The sequence below is a fragment of the Meles meles genome, chromosome 13, assembly GCF_922984935.1.
Source record: "Meles meles chromosome 13, mMelMel3.1 paternal haplotype, whole genome shotgun sequence".
NCBI lineage: Eukaryota > Metazoa > Chordata > Mammalia > Carnivora > Mustelidae > Meles > Meles meles.
This window is the reverse complement of record NC_060078.1, coordinates 10,650,265-10,671,090: the sequence shown is the minus strand read 5'-3', so window position 1 is coordinate 10,671,090 and position 20,826 is coordinate 10,650,265. Positions and strand designations below refer to the sequence as shown.

The following is a 20,826-nucleotide window of genomic DNA, read 5'->3' as shown; positions in this document are numbered from 1 at the left end:
GTGCAAGGTTCACTAAGTGCTTACACATAGAGTCATTCAATCTTCCTGATAACCAGAAGAAACGAGTACAGTAATTACCCTTGTCATGCTACAGATGATAAAATTGTGGATTTTGAGGGAAAGGGACAGTGCAGGGAGGAGGATAGTGAGGGAATCCCAAAGAGTGCAGATAAATGGTAGGTCTAGAGAGCAACTGGTTCTGGAAGACTCCTGAGAAGATGGAAGAGGACGGGAAGGAAGGAAGAAAGGAAGGAAGAAAGGGGAGGGGAGATGAAGGGGAAGGGGAGGGAAAGGGAGGAAGGAAGGAAGGAAGGAAAGGAAAGGGAGGAAGGAAGAGCATGAGAAAAGTATTAATTCTGAGAAAACAACAAAAAAAATACAAAAAGTGAAAATATTGTCATTCACTAAATGATTCAGCCGTGAGTAAAATTTACAGTCAAAACATGTTAATATCAAGTACTCATACGACCAAAATTTTAATGTGATTATCTTGGGATTATAAGGAAGGAGATTTTCTATAGTAGGAAGTAAATTCTAAAAGCCAAAAAGCAAGACACGGCAGTGTAAGCATGGTGTTTAGAGCTAAATTGGAAGTAAATAACAGGGAAAAAAAACTGGCGTGTAGAGTGGAAAATGCTTGCCTCTCAAGAGCGGGAAGCTGGGAGGCACAGGGCGCTGACGACTGCTCGCTTTAATCACAGTCTTGGGAGCCATGTGATTTTCTAAAGGACTGAGCTATTACAAAAACTTCAAAACTCTTTGATGACACAGGAATGCAATAACTGTGTAAATCGTATAAAAAACAAAACAAAACAGCGTCTCTATCTAGGCTGTCCTTTATCTCTACTGTACTTTGGTGTTGAAAACAGGCAGATTTGTCAGTCAGAACAAAGCCAGTTGAAGTACACCCACAGCCACGGGGCTGACAAAAAAGACAGTAAAGAAGCTGGAAGATAAATGAAATCGTGCTTGGATTTTCTTATTTTGCCTCAGAAAAACATATTGAACTTCTTGACTGCTTAGAAACCCAGTATTAAGGGGCAAGAGTGTGGGAGACGTTTTATTGGAAATCCTTCTTGACAGAGAGCAGACGAGTCTAGTCTAGAGGACAATCAGTCCTGGAGAATCAGAAGATTCCAACAAGGAGAAGGTGGAGGAGGGATGCTGACTGCTTACACGAAGGAATCCCATCAATGGTACAGAACTTTTGGGCAACGACAAAGGGGACTTAAAGGCAGAGTGAAGTGTGAGGGGACACAGAATAACTTCCACCTTCTAGAGACTGTCCTGGTAAATGATGAAGGTACGCACTCTGTGTGGGTGAGATTACTCCCTAGGGGGTAAAAATGGGTTCTTACAGGGCAAATAAGAGTCGTGGAGATTGCATTGACTTCCAACTCGCCAAATGGCCACATTTTAAAAACAGATTAACAGCAAGTATATGCTATTAAATTTTCATGGATTAGATAAGATATTAGGACCAAAATAAACAAAGAAACAAAAACCAAAAAACAAACAAACACTGAAAAATCTCCTTGGGGGGGCAATAATGAGGAAAATCTAGATGAGAAACACTGAATTCAAAGAAAATTAACAGAAAAAGAATGGCTGGAGAACTTTGGAATGGAAATTGGTGAAAATTGAGAAGGACCTTATAATTCTGGGAGCACAAGAGGATTTTGTGGTTAAAAAACATAGGCAAGGTTAATACCAGCCACCTAATAACACACACCAAAACATTCTGTAAAGTATTAGAGCGGGATGCCTGGGTGGCTCAGATGGTTAAGCGGCTGCCTTCAGCTTAGGTCATGATCCCAGGGTCCTAGGATCGGGTCCCATATCAGGCTCTCTGATCAGTGGGGAGCCGGCTTCTCCCTCTGCTTCTCTCTCTCTCTCATGAATAAATAAAATCTCCAAAAATACATAAATAAATGAATAAACAAATAAATTAATTAAATAAATAAAACGTTAGAGCCGTAAATACCCTCAAATCAGAACTGCTCTAGTACCTAGACCAATGAGCCTGTTTTAACAAAAGATATTTTCTCCTCCATGAACTTCTTAATACCAATCCCACGAATCTCACTGCCTTTTAGAGATCAGTAAGTCAAGCTCATGACAACTCAAAAATCTACCAGACAATGACTTCTTTTTTTTTTTTTTACTTTTTTTTTTTATTTGTTTATTTACAGCATAACAGTGTTCATTGTTTTGGCATCACACCCAGTGCTCCATGCAGTACGTGCCCTCCCTATTACCCACCACCTGGTTCCTCAACCTCCCACCGCGCCCCCCCCCCCCCGCCCCTTCAAAACCCTCTGGTTGTTTTTCAGAGTCCATAGTCTCTCATGGTTCATCTCCCCTTCCAGTTTCCCTCAACTCCCTTCTCCTCTCCATCTCCCCATGTCCTCCATGTTATTTGTTATGCTCCACAAATAAGTGAGACCATATGATACTTGACTCTCTCTGCTTGACTTATTTCACTCAGCATAATTTCTTCCAGTCCCGTCCATGTTGCTACAAAAGTTGGGTATTCATCCTTTTTGATGGAGGCATAATACTCCATTGTGTATATGGACCACATCTTCCTTATCCATTCATCCGTTGAAGGGCATCTTGGTTCTTTCCACAGTTTGGCGACCGTAGCCATTGCTGCAATAAACATTGGGGTACAGATGGCCCTTCTTTTCACTACATCTGTATCTTTGGGGTAAATACCCAGCAGTGCAATTGCAGGGTCATAGGGAAGCTCTATTCTTAATTTTTTCAGGAATCTCCACACTGTTCTCCAAAGTGGCTGCACTAACTGGCATTCCCACCAACAGTGGAAGAGGGTTCCCCTTTCTCCACATCCTCTCCAACACACGTTGTTTCCTGTCTTGCTAATTTTGGCCATTCTAACTGGTGTCAGGTGGTATCTCAATGTGGTTTTAATTTGAATCTCCCTGATGGCTAGTGATGATGAGCATTTTTTCATGTGTCTGATAGCCATCAGACAATGACTTCTATGTGATCCCAGTAGAGTATCTTCCTAACTTTCCAAATACCTGCTTCGAAGCCACACTTTTACAAACATTGCTTCCCACTTGGATCCAGAAGCTAGACAAAGTCTTTCTTCTACATGCCTGGTTTCAAGACCCGAGAAATGGGAAAAATTCAGGCCCCACCGAGTTCTTGGCGCCACTGAGACATTCATACACTTGAATGTGTGTGTGCGTGTGGATCTGCAGTTTCCAGAGAAACAGCGCCTCTAGCAAATGCCTTCTCTCTAAACATCATCAGAGCAAAGTGTACAGTATGAGGAACGTTGGTCTTCTCCTGACTATGCCCGGGATCAGCACCCTTCAAACCAGATTACTAACTATAATATTTGTTAAAGCTACTTCTCAATAGAAGAAAAATTAGCTGATCCACTTAAGCCTCAAACTTCACGAGGGCGAGACCCTGTCTTCTTTCTCTGACACTCCTTCCCCAGCCTGGATCAACACCCTGGCATGAGCGACTGCTGAAAACTAACTGAGGAATGAAAAAAATAGAATACATTCTCTTCAAGTATATTTAGCAATATTTGGAGACCTAGATTTTGTTGTGAGAAACCTAATAAAGTATAATACTTAATATATTTTCAAGAGCCTCCAAATAACCAAACCATTGGAAATCATATTAGCCAAGTAATGTAGAAAATTAGGGATCTTTGACATTTCAAGAGCATCCCAAGCCAACATACGCTTGATCACCTGTCACATTTTGTATCGTGTACACATAATAGGTACTCACTCTTGATTCTCAGTGTAATGTACAAATTCAGAAAACTCCAATTTGGTCTTCCCCTTCCATTTCATAACCTAAGAAACTTCCCGACTTCCTTTTAAATGCATATGCTCATTTATAATTAAGTAAAGGAGCATTTATGAAAATAGAATTTTTGAAAATTAGAAGGCAGCAAGTTACTTCTCTCACGGAGTTGTAATAGGAAACTAGAAAAAAATAGCATTACTGGAAAAGAGGCTAGGCAGACTCAAAGTGAATGTGAGTGAATGTGCTAGTTTGTGTCATTGTTTTTTCCAGTCTGGAATCCTGTAGCTCACTGTAAGTGCTGCTACCAGTGATGAATTTAACATAAGTGTACAAAAGGGAAGGTCATGGTCCAAAGAACAACATGCGGTGGGTTTGTCGGGTTTTGCTTCTGTAACAAGAAACACAAAAGCGGCACTGAATTCATTTATTCAGTTAGTGTTTGTTGTGAGCCTACTGTGGGCCAGGCAGTGTTCTAGGAATCAGAGATTTAAAGATTAAAAAAAAAAAAAAAAAGATCTGGGCCACCTGGGTGCCTCAGTCAGTTAAGCATCTGCCTTCAGCCCAGGTCATGAACCTGGAATCCTGGGATCAAACCCCACATCGAGCACCCCGCTCAGCGGGGAGTCTGCGTTTCCCTCTCCCTCTGTCCCTTCCCCCACTCATGCTCTCTTTCTCACTCACTCTGTCTCCCAAATAAATAAATAAAATCTTTTAAAAAAGGACCAACTTCTTGGTTTCAGAGAGCTCATACTGTAGTGATTATAAGCAGACAATAAGTGAAAAGGTGTCAGGTGGTGATAAATGCTATGAAGAGGAAGATGGCAGATTGAGAGGGTGAATAATGGAAGAGAGAGCATGCCATTTCAGATGAGGGCGTCACGGCGTGCTTGGTCCAGAGACACGGGAGGAAGACCTAAAGTAAATGAAGAAGCAAGCTGTACCGATTTCTAGGGAGTGTTCCAGACAGAAGAGTACATGCAAAGACTCTGAGGTAGGATGTTCCTGGTACAGACAAAAAACAGCAGAGTCTCCCCCCATGTCAGGTAAGTTTTGCCTGCCCAGCTTACTTTCCATCTCCATCTCTTTAAATCTTACTGGTCCTTTAAAGTATCTCTCCAGTGAAATGCCTGCAACTAAGAAGTTTCTGGAATCCCTCCAAAAAGATCTGGCTTCTCTACCCTCTGAATCCCAAGAACATCTTGGCTCCAATAACTCTATTTTACGAATTAACATTTTTGTACATTTTAAACACATATCTGGGGGGCAAGACTTGCAACAATTTATATAGACCCTTCTGAACCTAGCTGCCCTAAAACAAACATGTCGAAGCTGCTTAGAAAGTCAAAGACAGCATCTACAGTTGGTGTGAGATTTCTAAATTTTGAAGAGTCGGGGAGACTCGTTCTTTATGGGCTGGTCTGGTTTGAACTTGGAAAACATACAAGACGCCACCCTCCGTCTCCTAAAAGACAAGCCGAATCTCAGGCTCTGCCTGGTTACTTCTGTGCTGAAAAGAGGATAGATCGGTGGGATCTTCGTTAGCAGGATCTGAGCCAGCTTTCCACTCTGTAATGGTAATGTTAATCTTGGTTTACACATAAGAGTTGCCCAATATAACTTCCGTTCATGTTTCATTTTCTTTGGATTCCTGCAACCAATAGTAGATCAAACGAAGTACTCAGGCTGGGTTTCTAGCATCTTTGTTTCTTCTGTCACCACAAAAGCAAAAACAAAACAAAAAACTTTGTTTCTCACACATCTGGAATAGTAGCACGTTCCCTAGATCCACCACATGTGTTCATCTAGATCTCAACTTGCAAAGTCTATTTTAACTTCTTTTAAAAAAATTATATAAAGAGAACACTGGTCCAAGTACGGCAGAGAATTCTATTCTAGCTCTTATCATATCTCATATCTTATAATGTAGATATTATAAGGTACTATAAATAAAAGATACTGTAAGGCAATATCTTACATCATAATGTCAGCAATATATGTGACTTTCATAAAGGGTTCCCAAAACAGGTTGTCCTGTGTTTAAAAGGGAACAGAGCAGGGAGTCACATTAAAAACTAAATGCCAGGGCACCTGGGTGGCTCAGTAGGTTAATGCCTCTGCCTTCAGCTCAGGTCATGATCTGAAATGACATAAACAGTCTCCCCCCCCCCCCACTAATTCTGTATTACACTTTGATAACATGTAAAATAGTAATGATTCCAAATTTGATATATTTTATGTGACTTCTTGGTCTGTGGATAAATAGTAAAATTTATGGCCAGCAATATCTGTTTTTAGATTTTACTTTTTGGGTGCCTGGGTGGCTCAGTGGGTTGAGCCTCTGCCTTCGGTTCAGGTCATGTTCCCAGGGTCCTGGGATTGAGCCCCGCATCAGGCTTTCTCTGCTCAGCAGGGAGCCTGCTTCCCTCCCCCCCTCTGCCTGCCTCTCTGCCTACTTGTGATCTCTCTCTGTCAAATAAATAAATAAAATCTTAAAACAAAAACAACAACAAAAAAAGCTAAATGCCAAAACAAAAAACAAAAGACAAACTAAATGCCCAGGGAGAAAAGAATGGTCATATTTAAAGCATGAAATCTATGGAATATAACAGCAATCCCTACCTCTCACTCATGTAGAACTAACAACCTTTTCTCATGGCAAGTGGCTCATTTTGAACCTTATTTTAATTTTTCAAGGTTTGACCCATTCAGTGGACACACAAATGCAGATGTCTGCCATCTAGTGGCCATAATCAGTATCAGCAGACTAATTTTTCTAGAAAACAATATTTTTTTGAGAACAATTCAATCTTAGCCCTAAGTTTAAAAGGTAGGGGAAAAGCAAAGCATAGGAAGATCACACATCTAACTGGACATGCTGTTCTAATACCCTTATTTCCCTGATCTTGGCACTAATTTAAGCCAAGCCTCATTAGAACCCCTTGGGACGGGGCGCCTGGGTGGCTCAGTGGGTTAAGCCTCTGCCTTCGGCTCAGGTCATGATCTAGGGGTTCTGGGATGGAGCCCTGCATTGGGCTCTCTGCTCAGTGGGGAGCCCGCTTCCCCCTCTCTTTCTCTCTGCCTACTTGCGATCTCTGTCAAATAAATAAAATCTTAAAAAAAAAAAAAAAAAAAGAACCCCTTGGGACTAGAGATCCTATGGATTTTCACAAAGATAGAAGTTCCATGAAGGCAGCATCTTGCCCTGTTTATTCATCCCTTTATCTCTAGCACCTAGAACAGTGCCTGAAACAATTAAGGCACTTAATAAATTTAATGAATTAGTGAATGACCAGCGGAGTAACTGGAGACAGACCAGACCGTGGGCTCCTACCACAAAAATTTCTACAATTCTAAATAAGAGCATGGTTGATAATTTTATTTAATTCTCTTAAAAATTAATATAATACTTTGAATTTGTGAAATGCTAGCAATTGTATTATACATGTTTTTTAAAACTTACTTATTTCTAGATCTATATAGAATGCCTTCTAATCAATGAACAAAATGATTCTATGCCTATTTTTATGAATATCCATAACTAAATTATTATGCACACATGCAGCAGTTCTAGACTATTTTGTCTCACTTTCTTGACATTGTGTTCTTCATATCAATAATATATGTGATAGGGACACCTGGGTGACTCAGTGGGTTAAAGCCTCTGCCTTCGGCTCAGGTCATGATCCCAGGGTCCTGGGATCGAGCCCCGCATCGGGCTCTCTGCTCAGCATGGAGCCTGCTTCCCCCTCTCTCTCTGCTTGCCTCTCTGTCTACTTGTGATCTCGGTCTGTCAGATAAATAAATAAAATCTTTAAAAAAAATAATATATGTGATATACTCGCTCAGAAGGGTAATCCTTAAACATAGCAATAAAAACATGCACAAAATATGGTCTGCTTATCATAGCTCCATAATACAATATAATCAATAAACAAAGAAAAAAATTGTTGAGGACTGCCTATATTTGAGATAAGAACTTCTATTTTTTTTTCTTAAAGATTTTATTTATTTATTTTTTTAATTTTATTTATTTATTTAACAGAGAGAGAGATCACAAGTAGGCAGAGAGGCAGGCAGAGAGAGAGGAAGGAAGCAGGCTTCCTGCTGAGCAGAGAGCCCGATGTGGGGCTCGATCCCAGGACCCTGAGACCATGACCTGAGCGAAAGGCAGAGGCTTAACCCACTGAGCCACCCAGACGCCCCGAAGGTTTTATTTATTTATTTGACAGATAGAGATCACAAGTAGACAGAGAGGCAGGCAGAGAGAGAGGATGAAGCAGGCTCCCTGCTGAGCAGAGACCCTGATGTGGGGCTGGATCCCAGGATCCTGGGATCATGACCTGAGCCGAAGGTAGAGGCTTAACCCACTAAGTCACCCAGTCGCCCCAAGAACTTCTATTTTAATACCGCCTGTGAACACATATCCATATTTTTTAAAAAACACAACATATATTTAGATACAATGGAATATATTTGATGAAAAGAGTTTCATCTTATTTCTACACCTGAGATCTCAGTCCTTGCTCAATTGTGTTTAAATTCCAGTGGAAAAGTGCACTCCACCCTTCCTCAAAGCCTGAGAAACACACTAAATTGAATATGACTCATCTTACCAGAGTGAACAGCCTAAGATAATGTACCCTTTGCCAACCCAGCAACTCAGAATCAACTCAGGAAAAAAAAATAAACAAACAACAACAGTAAATGTACCCCTCTCTCTCTCTCTCTCTCTCTCTCTGTTAATCTTCAACTAGTGGATCTTAAAATTTAGCAAGCAGAAATAGCATTCGAGGTATTTATTTAAAATGCAGACTGACAGAACCTGACCCTATTCTGATTCAACTGGTCTGGTTTTAATCCCCAAGGCTGCATTTTTAACAACCACCCCAAATGATTCTGGTGCACTCGATCTTGGGCTTTACATGACTTTAGACACATCACTAAAATTTTTTTTCTCTACCATTCATCTTTTATTGGGTATTAATCCCCCCTTTTTTTTAAAGATCCTATTTATTTATTTGAGGGAAGGGGGGAGCACTGAGCTGTGTGACTGGGGGGGGGGGGTGCTGAGGGACAAGCAGGCAGGAGCTGGATTCCAGAACCCTGAGATTATGACCTGAATTGAAGGCAGACGCTTAACCAACTGAGTCACCCAGGTGTCCTGAAACATCACCATTTCTAAACCTTTCTGGCAGTTACAAGAATCCCTCAGGATGATCAACCAGGAATGACTGCTTCAAAAGTGTAATTAGTTGGTGAGAGGAGCCGTATGTGGAGGTTGTTACCTGACAGGACCATGCCTCTTAAAATGTTAGGGTGACCAGTGTAACTGTTATATCTACGCAGACAACCCTCCAGGCAAGTGAAACTCTGATCCTGACCTGGGATAATTACGTTCCGTAGGACACTCAACACGAACTGCTTACTGTTTGTTAATATAGAAAGCACTTTGTCATTTATCAAGATACACTGAAACCTGCCACACCTCATATTTAATTTTCCTCTCCAAAAGGAGTAGTAAGAGAGAATTCACTCAACAACAAATACATAATGAAAGTCCATTATGTGCCAAGTACTATTTTTGGCCCATGGGATCTATCAGTGAAAAAAAACAGAACATCAAACTCTCTGCCCATACAGGGGCAGATTTCATGAGCTTCTCATTCAGATTTTACACCATGATGTCCTATAGGTCTAGAAAAATAAGTAATGGTGGCTCCTGATGAGACACTGAAAATCTAAAGGAAAAACCTGCTATTTGCATAATTTGGTTCCAGTGCAAACAAGTCCAGCAAAATGTTAGAGCAGACACGGGAACAATACAGTCGAGAGGCGTGAGGATTGAAAAGGTGACTTTTCTCTGGGAAGGTGGGCCTGCAGCACCTGTGGACCCGCTCACAGTCAGAGCACGGCTGGCCGGGCGGACCCCTGCAGGCAGCCAGAGCGAGGCCCACGCAAGGACCCTCCCACGCAAGGACCCTCCCACGCAAGGGCCCTCCGGATGGCTGAAGGCCCACAGTGCCACAGCAGAGGGAGGCAAGCAAGACGGAACTGACATTTGGGTCGAGTGAAACTGGAAATGACTGTGACCTCCTTACAGAACAGGGAAAGGGAAAAGCAGACAATGCAGGAAGACATGTTCAAGGCCACGGGGGACTGTGTGAGGGGGAGGTGGGAAACGCCTGCCTCAAGGAAGAGGCCGTGGCAAGAGGGGGGACGGAATGGATGGGACAGCTCAGGAAAATCCATCAGGATGAAGAGACTGGGCGAGAACTGTGAGGGCATGGAGGAAACACAAATTCAGAAGGTTCGAGCCTGAGATCCCAGGGTGATTGTGATGCAATCAATGAACACAGGAAAACAGGAGGCATGGCATATTTTGAGGACAGGTGAAGGGTTTCAATGTCCAAACGGAACATTAGAGGGGCCCAGGTGATATTCTCAGTGGAAATGTCCAACAGAGTGCCAGAGACAATGTCCCACACTCAAGGGAGGAGAATTGGGTTTGCCGTCACCAAAGCCCCAAGTAGGTTGAGATCTCCAGTGGGAGAAGGCAGACAGAGAGCAAGCAAGATGACTCCTGGGGAGAGGCTCAGCATGGGTGAACACAGAAACCCAGACGGGGTGTCCAAAGACCCAGGCTAACTAAGTTTGGGTGAATCACTTAATGTCTTGGGACCTCGGTTTCCTCAAATACAAGACATAAAATGTAGAAATGAGCTTCATACAATTTCACTAACTCAGACCACAGCAGTCTCATTCATCTCCAAGAGTTGGCCACTTCTTGCCTGCCATGGGTCCTTCCAGGTTTTTTCTTCACAAGACATAACCAGCTTCACGGACAACTGGAAGCACCCCCAACAGACTCCACCACTAAATGAGCTTCCAGAATTCTACCATAAAACTGATTTTTCAAAAATTGAGAAATATGGTAGCAGCTGCAGACACTCATCTTTATTAAGAGTTGTCTCTCCAGGGGCACCTGGGTGGCTCAGTAGGTTAAGCCTCTGCCTTTGGCTCAGGTCATGATCTCAGGGTCCTGGGATCAAGCCCCCCATCAGGCTCTCTGCTCAGCAGGGAGCCTGCTTCTACCTCTCTAGCTGCCTGCCTCTCTGCCTACTTGTGATCTCTGTCTGTCAAATAAATGAATAACATCTTAAAAAAAAAAGAGTTGTCTCTCCAAAATTCTCAGACAAATTTTGATTTTGACTTCTATAGAATTTTCTTCTGAACAAATGCCTTTTAGTGTGCATTCACTTATTGACATTCTAAGACATAGTACATACGACCTTTAGTTTTTCCTTGGCACTTCTCCCTAAGTTGCACTTTTGTTAAATATACAAAATGATTTTGTTAGATCTTTGTTAAAGATTTTCTGGTTCTTTTCCCTCTAAGCTTAGATTCACTCATGAAACAAAAACTAATATGTGTGTATACACATGTTTGTTAGATAAATAAATATTGTCCACATTCAGAATTCAAAGTGAATCATCCGCTCTTTACAGATCTAAATTATGTGAAAGTTTAAATTTCAATATAAAATTCAGCTCTCTGAAAGTACATGTCATCAAACATGATGACGGTAATCTAGCATCAAATACGAGTGACCATTATATTTCCACCAGTCCACCAGCCAACATTAGCCTGAAGGTATGAGAGTAGCTTGTGCCTACTGGGGAGTATTATGCCTTACTCTTACAAATCCAAAGTGTCTAATTCTGGGCGCAGAGAAAGTGCTGAATAAAAACATGCTGATCAGAATTTCAAAGCAAATGTATTTCTATCCGGCTGGGCCATCAGAAGTGGATTGATTTTTATGCAATGAAATCAGTAGACTTCATGGACTTTGCTGCGGATTTTAAAAAATATAATAAAGAGGTAGATTTACAGTTAAAGTTAGGTCACAAAACAATTATTATCTCAGTTTTGTATAAAGTAGATGTGAGGATGTATATAGAAAAATATGAGAGGGCTGGCGTGCCTGGCTGGCTCAGTCAGGCGAGCTTGTGACTCTTGATCTCGGGGTCATGAATGCAAGCCCCACATTGGTTATACAGCTTACTTTAAAAGAGTATCAGAGAATCATGCATCAAATTGTTAACTGTAGTTTTCTTATGGGGGCACTTTCGACATCATATATATTGTTGAAATGTTTGATTTTTAGTATAATCTCTATTACCTTCATAATGAGAAAACAGCCAATATACTGTATTTACATATTTTATATGTTGTTGAGTATGCTGAGCATTTACAGGAAGACTCCATATAGGGTCCTTTAGGGCAAACAAGGACAAATGAGACATGGCATTTTGAAGGACTTTGCACTCCAGTGTTTGAAATAATGTACACACACAAATGAGTAAATGTGGCCAGTGATGAAACTGAAAATCCCATAAAGTACTAAAAGATGAATTCATAGTAAGAAATGTCAGTTCAAGCATTCCTTGACAAATTGCTAAAATCTGGGCCCATGAGGATGTGGAAGAAAGGGCATTCTATGCGGCATAAGAACACATGAAAGTCATGAAAATGGCAGAGCGTATGCAGAACAGCAAGTGCTAAGGGTAAAGTGAAAGGCGACCTTGAGACTTGGAATTGAATTTAAAATGTAAATCCAAGCTACAGAACAAGTCAAATGCCAGCTGAATGCGGATGTAATAGATTTAATTGTCATTCAGTAATAATAGAAGGGGATGTCAAAGAAGTTTTTTGAGGATAGGAGGGAAAAAATGATCAGATTCTGTCTTCAATAGAAGTGATCTGTATGAAATCGATTAGTAGAAGAGGGCACAGTCAGTGAAATCATCTGGAAAGCTCAGAGACCATGCAAGAAAGGTGTACAGAAGGCAGGACTCACGTCAACTTCTCCATCACCTGGGCTTGTTAGAAATGTAGATTCTCAGGCACCAGTCCAGACCTCCTGATTCAAGATCTCTATGCGATCTGAGTGCACACTAAAGCTGGAAAAGCAATAAATCAAGGTGCTGGAAATAGGAAAAGAAAAGAAGCCAAGAGGTTTGAGCTATTACTTGGTTGACTTATTACAATTTGGCATCTGCCTAAATGTGGGAGGCAATGGAAGAGAATAAATCAAGATTACTCAGAAATGTTGAGCTGTAGGATGGTCGGTCATGCTATTCATAGAAATAGGAAACCCCAGGAGAGCAGGATGAGGAGGAAACAGATGAAGGCTCTGTGGTCCAGCCAGCTCATGGAAATGCTCCTTCCAGGAGCCAAGCCAGGCCTGGGGATCATGAAATGGGTGTGATCCACAGGGAGGACCCTTGGAAGCCATAAAAATAAACACAGTTACAAAAGGAGGAGGGGGTGAGAAAGGCGTGGGGGTCAACCGAGGAGAAACTCTGAGCCTTGAGCCGCTCAAGAGATGTGTTGGGGGGAAGCTGGGAGGAGGCAGAGGAGCCACGGGGAAGAGAGCTGGGAAGCACGATGCTTTGAAAATAAAGGGAGGGGTAAGGTTAGAGACTAAAGGGACCCCTGAGGAAGGACCACTCGTTTTGTGACTAAGAGGTCACAGGTGACTTAGCAGAATGGTTTTTGTGAACCTGGTGAGGATGAAAGCCAGAGAACCAATGGTTAGCATCTGAGGGTAGCGATACTGGGTGTGTGTGTGCGAGCAGACATACGGAGGTGGTCGGGGAGGTGGCGGTGGGGGCAGGGAGGGAGTGGGAGGGGTGGGTTGGATCTTAGGCACTGCGTGCAAATGAACAGATTAAGAACAGAGGTGAAAATTTCAAAGGGGCGTAAAAGTCCAGGTTTCATTATCCTTAAGCTGTTGAACTGTAAGGATTTTCTTCTGGAAGAAAGATCAGAAGTATTTTCTTCATAATTCTCAGAATGATTAGGAGGGCAAACAAGCACAGTAGGAATTAGATTTTTGGCTCAAAATAAAGAGGATCTGCTTCTCACCGCTCTCTGAAAAGGGAATAGGCTGCCTTGTGAAGGTTCATTTCTCAAAGCCTCCAGACCACACAGCGCTATAGGGGATCACAAAGTAGAATGTTGTTCATCAATGACATGGGCAGCTGGCTAACTGATGGCTTCTCAAACTACATGTCCATATCCTAATTCCCCAAACCTGTAAATATTACCTTATATGGTAAAAGATGTGATAGTTAAGGCTTTTGGAAGGAGGAGCTTATCATGGATTTTCTGGGTGGGTCCTCAAGACAACCACGTGTATCCTTATAAGATGGGCACGCAGAGAAAGAGACGCACGGACAGAAAAAGAGGAGGCAACGTGACCACAGCGGCAGAGACTAGAGGCAGGCACAAGTGAAGGAATGTAGACAGCCATGGGCAGCTACAGGTGACGAGGAAGGATTTTCCCCAACAGTCTTTGGAGGAATTGCGCACCTGCCCCCACCTTGATTTCAGACTTCTGATCCCCAGAATTATGAGAGAATATATTTCTTCTGTGTTAGGCCATGGGAAATCAAAACGGCTCTTGACATCACCTTCCAAGTCTTAGATTTCTGGAGTTGTTCTCAACTCATGCAGATCATAAGCTCCTGGAAGGCACAGTCCTGGTTCACTCTCTTGTGAATCCAAAAAAGGATGTCCGTGGTGCCTGACACATTAGGAAACAGTGAACAATGTCGGAGAGAGTTGTCACAGAAATGTGCACTCACATGTGTAAGTGAAAAGGAGAGATGGAAACACACAGAGAGACAATAGATAAATAACTGTTAGGTAGACAGGCCAGCACATGGCCAGACAGACTTATTCTACTTAGGTAAGTAAATTAAAATTTACTTATACTCTCATGAAGTTAACTTCATAAATACTACCTGGGTTATCTTTTACTGTTACATTTACTCTTAAAGATAGTACAACCAGAATTCGGAGGAAGGACATGTGGCTTGTAGTTGCTTAAATTTTCAGTTTCTCACAATTAAACAAATTAAAGGTCTTAAAATAATTTGTCACAAGAAAAGCGAAAGGATTGTTGTACTCAAGGGAAGTTGGAAAAGGTTGGCTGGGGATTTGGGGGTAAGGAAGGAAGAAAGGAGGACTCCCTAGGAAGGACTATCATGGCAATTCTAGTTTTCCTACACGTCTCCCTTCCCACAGGGTGATGTACTTGGCATGTGTTATTACCACATGAGGACTCACAGGCAAACAAGGCAGGAGAATCTCTTTATCATTCTATAGATGAGAACTTCTTTTCAATGCACACAATTTGAGGGGTCTCCACATGAGAGAAATTGTGCTTTCAGACTATTCTGAAGTAAAAAATGAAAATCACCAAAAAACCGCTGTGTTCATTAACACCTCTCAGTAAATACACATAGATACAGATAGATAGCTATTTAGACACACAGAACCCAATAATATTCAAAATTTGTGTGGGTTCTTGGAATCTGTCAAATACAACTGGCTAGTTGAAACTCCAAATGGTTGTGGGTAAGAAGTTGTTCTTAGCTAAGTAGTAACTGGGTTTCTCCAGGCTGTGTCCCATGGGCAATTCCAGTGAGAAACCTGCTCTAAAGTGATAAGTTTAAAAAAAAAAAAATGGACGAAGGCTGTCAATGGATCCCTTCTCCTAAAGCTCACTGGCAGGATATTCTGGAAATCTAATTCTGGGGCCATAGCTACATATCATAAATTAGAAGCCTTTAGCAGAAGAACACCTCACAACCATAAATGCATGGTCCTCTGCAGTAGACATCAGGTAGCCCCATCCTCTCTGAAACAGGCTGGTAATATTTTACTTTGGCTTAATCTTACCTGAATTTTATCTGAACAGCAGTCGTTGGAGGATATCCTGCCTGACCCAGGATGTCTATACTAGCACTATTTCCTGCAGTAGAGGTGACTGAAGGTAGAATATGTCATGGCTCAGCTGGTGTGCCAGATTTCAAGGGAACACTGGGGACAGGAAGTAAGCTAGGGCTAGGCTAGAACAAATGACCTAATGAAGAATTAATTCTGTACTGGATAGTCAGCAACTCAAATTACAGTGGCCAGGAGGAGTGTGGAGAACTGAGATTTGATCCTGCCAACAATGACACACACAAGGAGATTTTATTTGTCAAGTGGAACTTGGCAGCACAGGTCCCCAGGCAGAAATTATACACTGTCAGGAGGGTGGCTATACCTTGGGCCCAGGGGGTTTGTCCATGTTGGGGTTGCATCAGAGACTGAGAAGAGAAAGAATGCAGTCATGCTCCTGGAGAGAAGTTCTTGGTGAGGGTGAGGCTCACAGGCAAGGTCATTGCTAAAGTCCTTCCAGGCAAAACTTTAGTACTAAAAATGCAAACATAAAAGAAGCCTAGCCTAGGAGATGGCAAATATGACAAGAGTTAGGAGAAACTGAGGCCAACTGGGCATGGCAAACACTAGAGCTCACCAAGGTTAGGGCAGGCGCACCGACCTCACACTCCCTTCCATGGAGTTCACTGGTGGAAGACTCTAGAAGCCTCGCTTCCCGGTCTCTCACAGCACAGGGCTGGGGTAGGCCAGAGCGCAAAGCCCCCGTGCATCTGCCCGCTACTGCTTGTCAAATTTTATTTACCCACTTTTCCCCGCCATTGTTTTCCCTCAAAGTGTTCATAGTCTAGCTGGCTTCAGGACGAGCTGGTGCAGTCGGTGAGAAGAAGATGGCCGGAGCTCAAATATTCCTTCTGTCGGCTTGTCGTCACCACCAGTGGATCCCGCGTGTGTGTCCATGTGGGGAGCTGCAGCCTCGGCAGAGAAAAGTCTAAGAAGGTGCATGCCAGCCAGAGTACTTGGCCGTCAGGAATGGATGAGAAGGAAGTTTCAACAGGTGGGACAGCAGACCTGCCAGCCTGCAGGGGAGAGCCTGCCAGAGGCTGGGGAGTCTACCAGCTGCCAAAATGTGTGTACAAAAAGGAACACAAGGCAGCCAACTACCGAGCCAGAGGGACACCTCCACTCTGGTTCTCCGTGTTCCACGTCAAATCATATTAAGGGTCTAAATCGTGCACCACATTTAATAGTGCTTTTGAGATTGTTCAAAAGTCACGTTCACATGCATCATGGCTTTGGACCCTCAAAAGCACTCTGCAGTGTGCACAGGGAAGAAATGCTGGGGGAGGAAACACCACTTTGTTATAAGGCCCATTGTGAGTCAATATCTTCAAAAGTTTCATGGCAACAAAACTGTCTTTATTTCCTTGTTTGAAGGCAATGCTAACGCAGATTTAGGCTGCCCAGGATATGCACTTTTTAGGGACTGGAGAAGTCTAAGGGAGCCCTCCAGATGCAAATGCGGGGTTACAATTGAATGGGGGTGCCTCAGGCTCCTGTACAGACTTTCTGTGGAGCGCTGGTGGAGGGAAAGGGCCAAGAGCACTGATTTAGGATTCAGAGAGACCACTTGTGATCAATCTGAACAAGGACCACTTCCTTAATGGAAAAGATAGAGTCCATGAGACAGGAGAAATTAACTTCCAACCTGACAGGCTTTGTCTCTTGTCAAATTCATTAGATGACCTCTTCAGCTTTCTCCCCTAAAATCAAAACTTACCACTGAGGCTGCAATTCTATCCCAAAGTTCTATTAAGGCTGATAACCAGGATAGGGATTCCACTGCACTAAAGGAGGTCGATAGGTAAAAAGTCCTATGGCATATTTCATGGCCATCCCACACATCACATTCCAGGATTAAGCATAAGGCACAATTTATTAGCTGGTTAACTTTTTAAAATAACCATGGTAGAGGCATTTGACTGATTTTTTTTTTTATTGGAGTCATGTATGTCTTTTTAAGATTCTCCTGCAAGAAAACCGTATTTTAAATTCACAAATGTATTGTATAAAATAAAACATTTCTGGTTACTCACTGAATACTTCAGAACCACAAGGGTCACAATATATTATGACATAAAATTAGGTTCCACAAGTGAAGGACAGGTGCGACTTTCTGCATGCCCATCAGAGGCTCCATGTTCATACGACTCACAATCCATTTGTCTCATATCTGAAGTCGCACATCACAGCTGTTCTCAACATAAACTTCCCTGCATTGCAAAGAAGACCCAGTTTCTTAATAGTTGCACTGACAATACCCAGGCCATGTAGGAGTAGGCAAGTAATTCTTCCAATGTTAACAACTTTGTTAGGCAAGAACAGTATGTTGGCTCGGGAAGTAATGGAGGAAATTTTAGGTAAAAATATGAACAAAATTATTACTTCATAATTTGCAAATACACAAGGGAACTTTGCTTTTAATGACTTCATTTAATTTTCTTTCTATTAAATTTACTGGTGTGGATTCGAGAAATGCTACTTTTGTGAATTTTATGGGTTTTTTTTTTCCAGGCTCATTTTCAACAGGTTGCCTGTAATTAAAAGCTAAAATCCCGCCAAAAGAAAGTTCACACTTGTACACACCATAGCTTAAACGACACATTTTCTTTCTGTGAGAACGTAAACCATTTGTCTTTATAAGGAAAAGAAAATGGGTGCATCCTCAAGAACGCCAGTATACCTAAGTCATCTTCAGAAATAACTAGTACTTTTGAAGTGATATTTTCCCCAAAAAGAAAAATAAAATAACGTGCATTCTCATAATTCTCTAAAGTTTCCTTAAAAAAAAGTTTAAATGCAGGTTTAATGCAGAACTCCTCTTACAACACTCTTTCGCTATATGTTGACCAATTTCACACACATTTCCCCTTTTCCCAAATTAAACTTTTGTCTTACAATAATTTTCCATGCAAAAGATATCCATTGTCAAAGACTTTTTCAAAACCTTTTAATCTCTTTTTCTTTTTAAAATACATCTATTTGAATAAATATTTGCTGTGATTTAAATAAATGGCATTTCATTATAACTAGTTCCATATTAAACTCAATCTTCCCCAGTTTATAGCAACAGTCTATATCAGACCTGCAACGTAATTAATTTTAAGTTAGTCATTTAAGATAAAGTTATATTTCCATATGGAAACCCATTTAAAAATAACATGCTTTCTAACTCAACAATAGCTAATTATCCATTAAGCTAATTAAGACAAACCATGTAAACAAAATCTCAAGATAGGCTATTCAGTGATCGGAGTGTGTGATTTAAACCACAATTCTGTGTCATGTTGAATGGACACTGGAGAGGCAGGCATGTTCGATGTGTTCTTCGCAATACCAGCTTCCATAACAAGAGGGTGCAACCAACGCCATATCTATCCCCCCACATGTGGAACAGAAAGACCTCAATTTTTTTAAATTAATACACGACTACCACAGTCTTGTCTACATGCACGTATTTGTTCTAGGTTCAGCTCTCCCCTTTCTTAGGTATATATTCTTAGGCAGGGTCTCTTTCAAATAAATACAGGAGCACTGTTTTAAACACAGGAAATAGTGATGAATGTTTCATGCCATTTAATGACCTCACAATATGAAATTACTTGGGACTACATCATCAACAAATACACTTTTTAAAAAAAAGATTATTTTTCACGTAGTAACCCGGAAAGACCTAAAATGGGGGATTAAGCTGTTCTGTTGTAACTCAGAGGCCAAGAGAGAAATGAGAGGTCTGTGCGAGGCGCACAGCGACATAACCAGAGTCCTTAACAACATCAACGCTCGGATAAAATACATTTACCTCCTAAGAAGAGCCATCCTTTTTACATCGCAACACAGCCCGAAGAAAGCATATCCTTACAGCCATCACGCAGGTTCAAACAACACTTGCAGACCAACGAATGTTTGCATTCTTGTAATCTGTCCATACGGATGCAATTCCCAAACCCCTGCTTCCCCTACCACTTCCAACCTGCGTGCGAGGAGAGTTGCACACACGCACACCCAACAGGATCACAATTCCAACACGCACAGCGCGAAGACGACAAGTGAATTTTGCTACTCAACGGCCCCCGCCCCTCACATCATTTAAAAACGCGCAGAAATCAACCCAGCTGTCAGGAGGCTGTTCTGGAGGAGGGATCCAGAGAGGAGATCCGGTGCGGTCCAACGATCCCCGCTCCGCGAGTGTAGACTCTCCGGATAAGGGAAGATGCGCACCCAGGCTATCCACCTTGGCCCAGGTGTTACACTACGTGTCAAATTTGCCTCTTCGCCCCCTGAAACGCAATGCGAACAAGCCACCCCATTTCGAGGTTGGCGGGTGCCTGCCTTAGCCTTCTTAAAAGCGGTAGGAAATCGTACGGGGGAAGCCACACACGCACATCGCACACGCGCGCATACAAGCACACACCAAGCCGAGTAGTTCCTCTAGTCCGGACACTCCGTGCCTCAGATCCGGCATTCCGGAGACAGAGAATCCAAGCTGAGGAGCGCCGGGTGGGGCGTCCCCCGCGCTCTCTCGGCCGCCGCTCCTGTTACTGCCGTCCTTTTCCCGACCCTTGCCGTGACCCCGCATTCCCCACCCTCAGTCCCAGGCTCCAAGCCTGCACACGATCGCGCTCTGCGTTCAAGTTCCCACCACCACCCCCCAAAATCGACAGACCAGCTCTCTCGACCCTCTCCAGTACCCTCTTTGCATTCCCCGAAGCAAAGACATTTCCTACCCGGGCCGAAAACTTTTTCCTCCCTTCGCAGCGCGATGAGGCAAGAAACCAGGTCAGCCGCCGCCACCACCCGCTTTGCCCAGCGCCGGGGTGGCAAGCACCGTCTTTACCTGGCCGCTGCGCTCCAGGTGACTGTCCCACGGCGGTCGCCCGCGCCTCCCCGACACGCGGGAGGCGCCTGGTCTGCCGTCCTTTAGTCGCCTGCCGCTCTGCGCTCACGGAGAGAGTGTCCTAGGACCACACGCCCATGCCCGGAGCCGCCCTTTGGTTCATCGCGCGTCTTTGCAGAAGCGAGGCTGCCGCCGGCGAACTCACAAGGAGCGTGGGGATCCGGATGGCACCGACTTGCCCCGCGGTGTGCGCTCCCGGGTTCGAGAGCGCTCCGCCCGCGGGCAGCTGCGGCCGCGTCACATGCCGCCTCCAGGCAGCGGCCCGGCACCTGCCCAAGCGGCAGCGCTCTTGGCTCGGCACGGCCGCCCCCGCGCCTCAGGCTCCCTGCACTCACCGGCCC

General features: G+C 43.1%; 1 protein-coding gene across 7 annotated transcripts in view; it reads right to left on the bottom strand.

The window, feature by feature from the left end:
- CHRM3 (cholinergic receptor muscarinic 3) overlaps nucleotides 1-20,547 on the bottom strand; it is a 511,025-nt gene extending 490,478 nt beyond the window's left edge. For all 7 annotated transcript variants that reach the window (XR_006821235.1, XR_006821236.1, XR_006821234.1 and 4 more), the window contains exon 1: nucleotides 20,426-20,547. The gene's annotated coding sequence lies outside the window, so the exon portion shown is untranslated. The remainder of the gene's footprint in view (nucleotides 1-20,425) is intronic.
- Nucleotides 20,548-20,826: the final 279 nt, after the last annotated feature.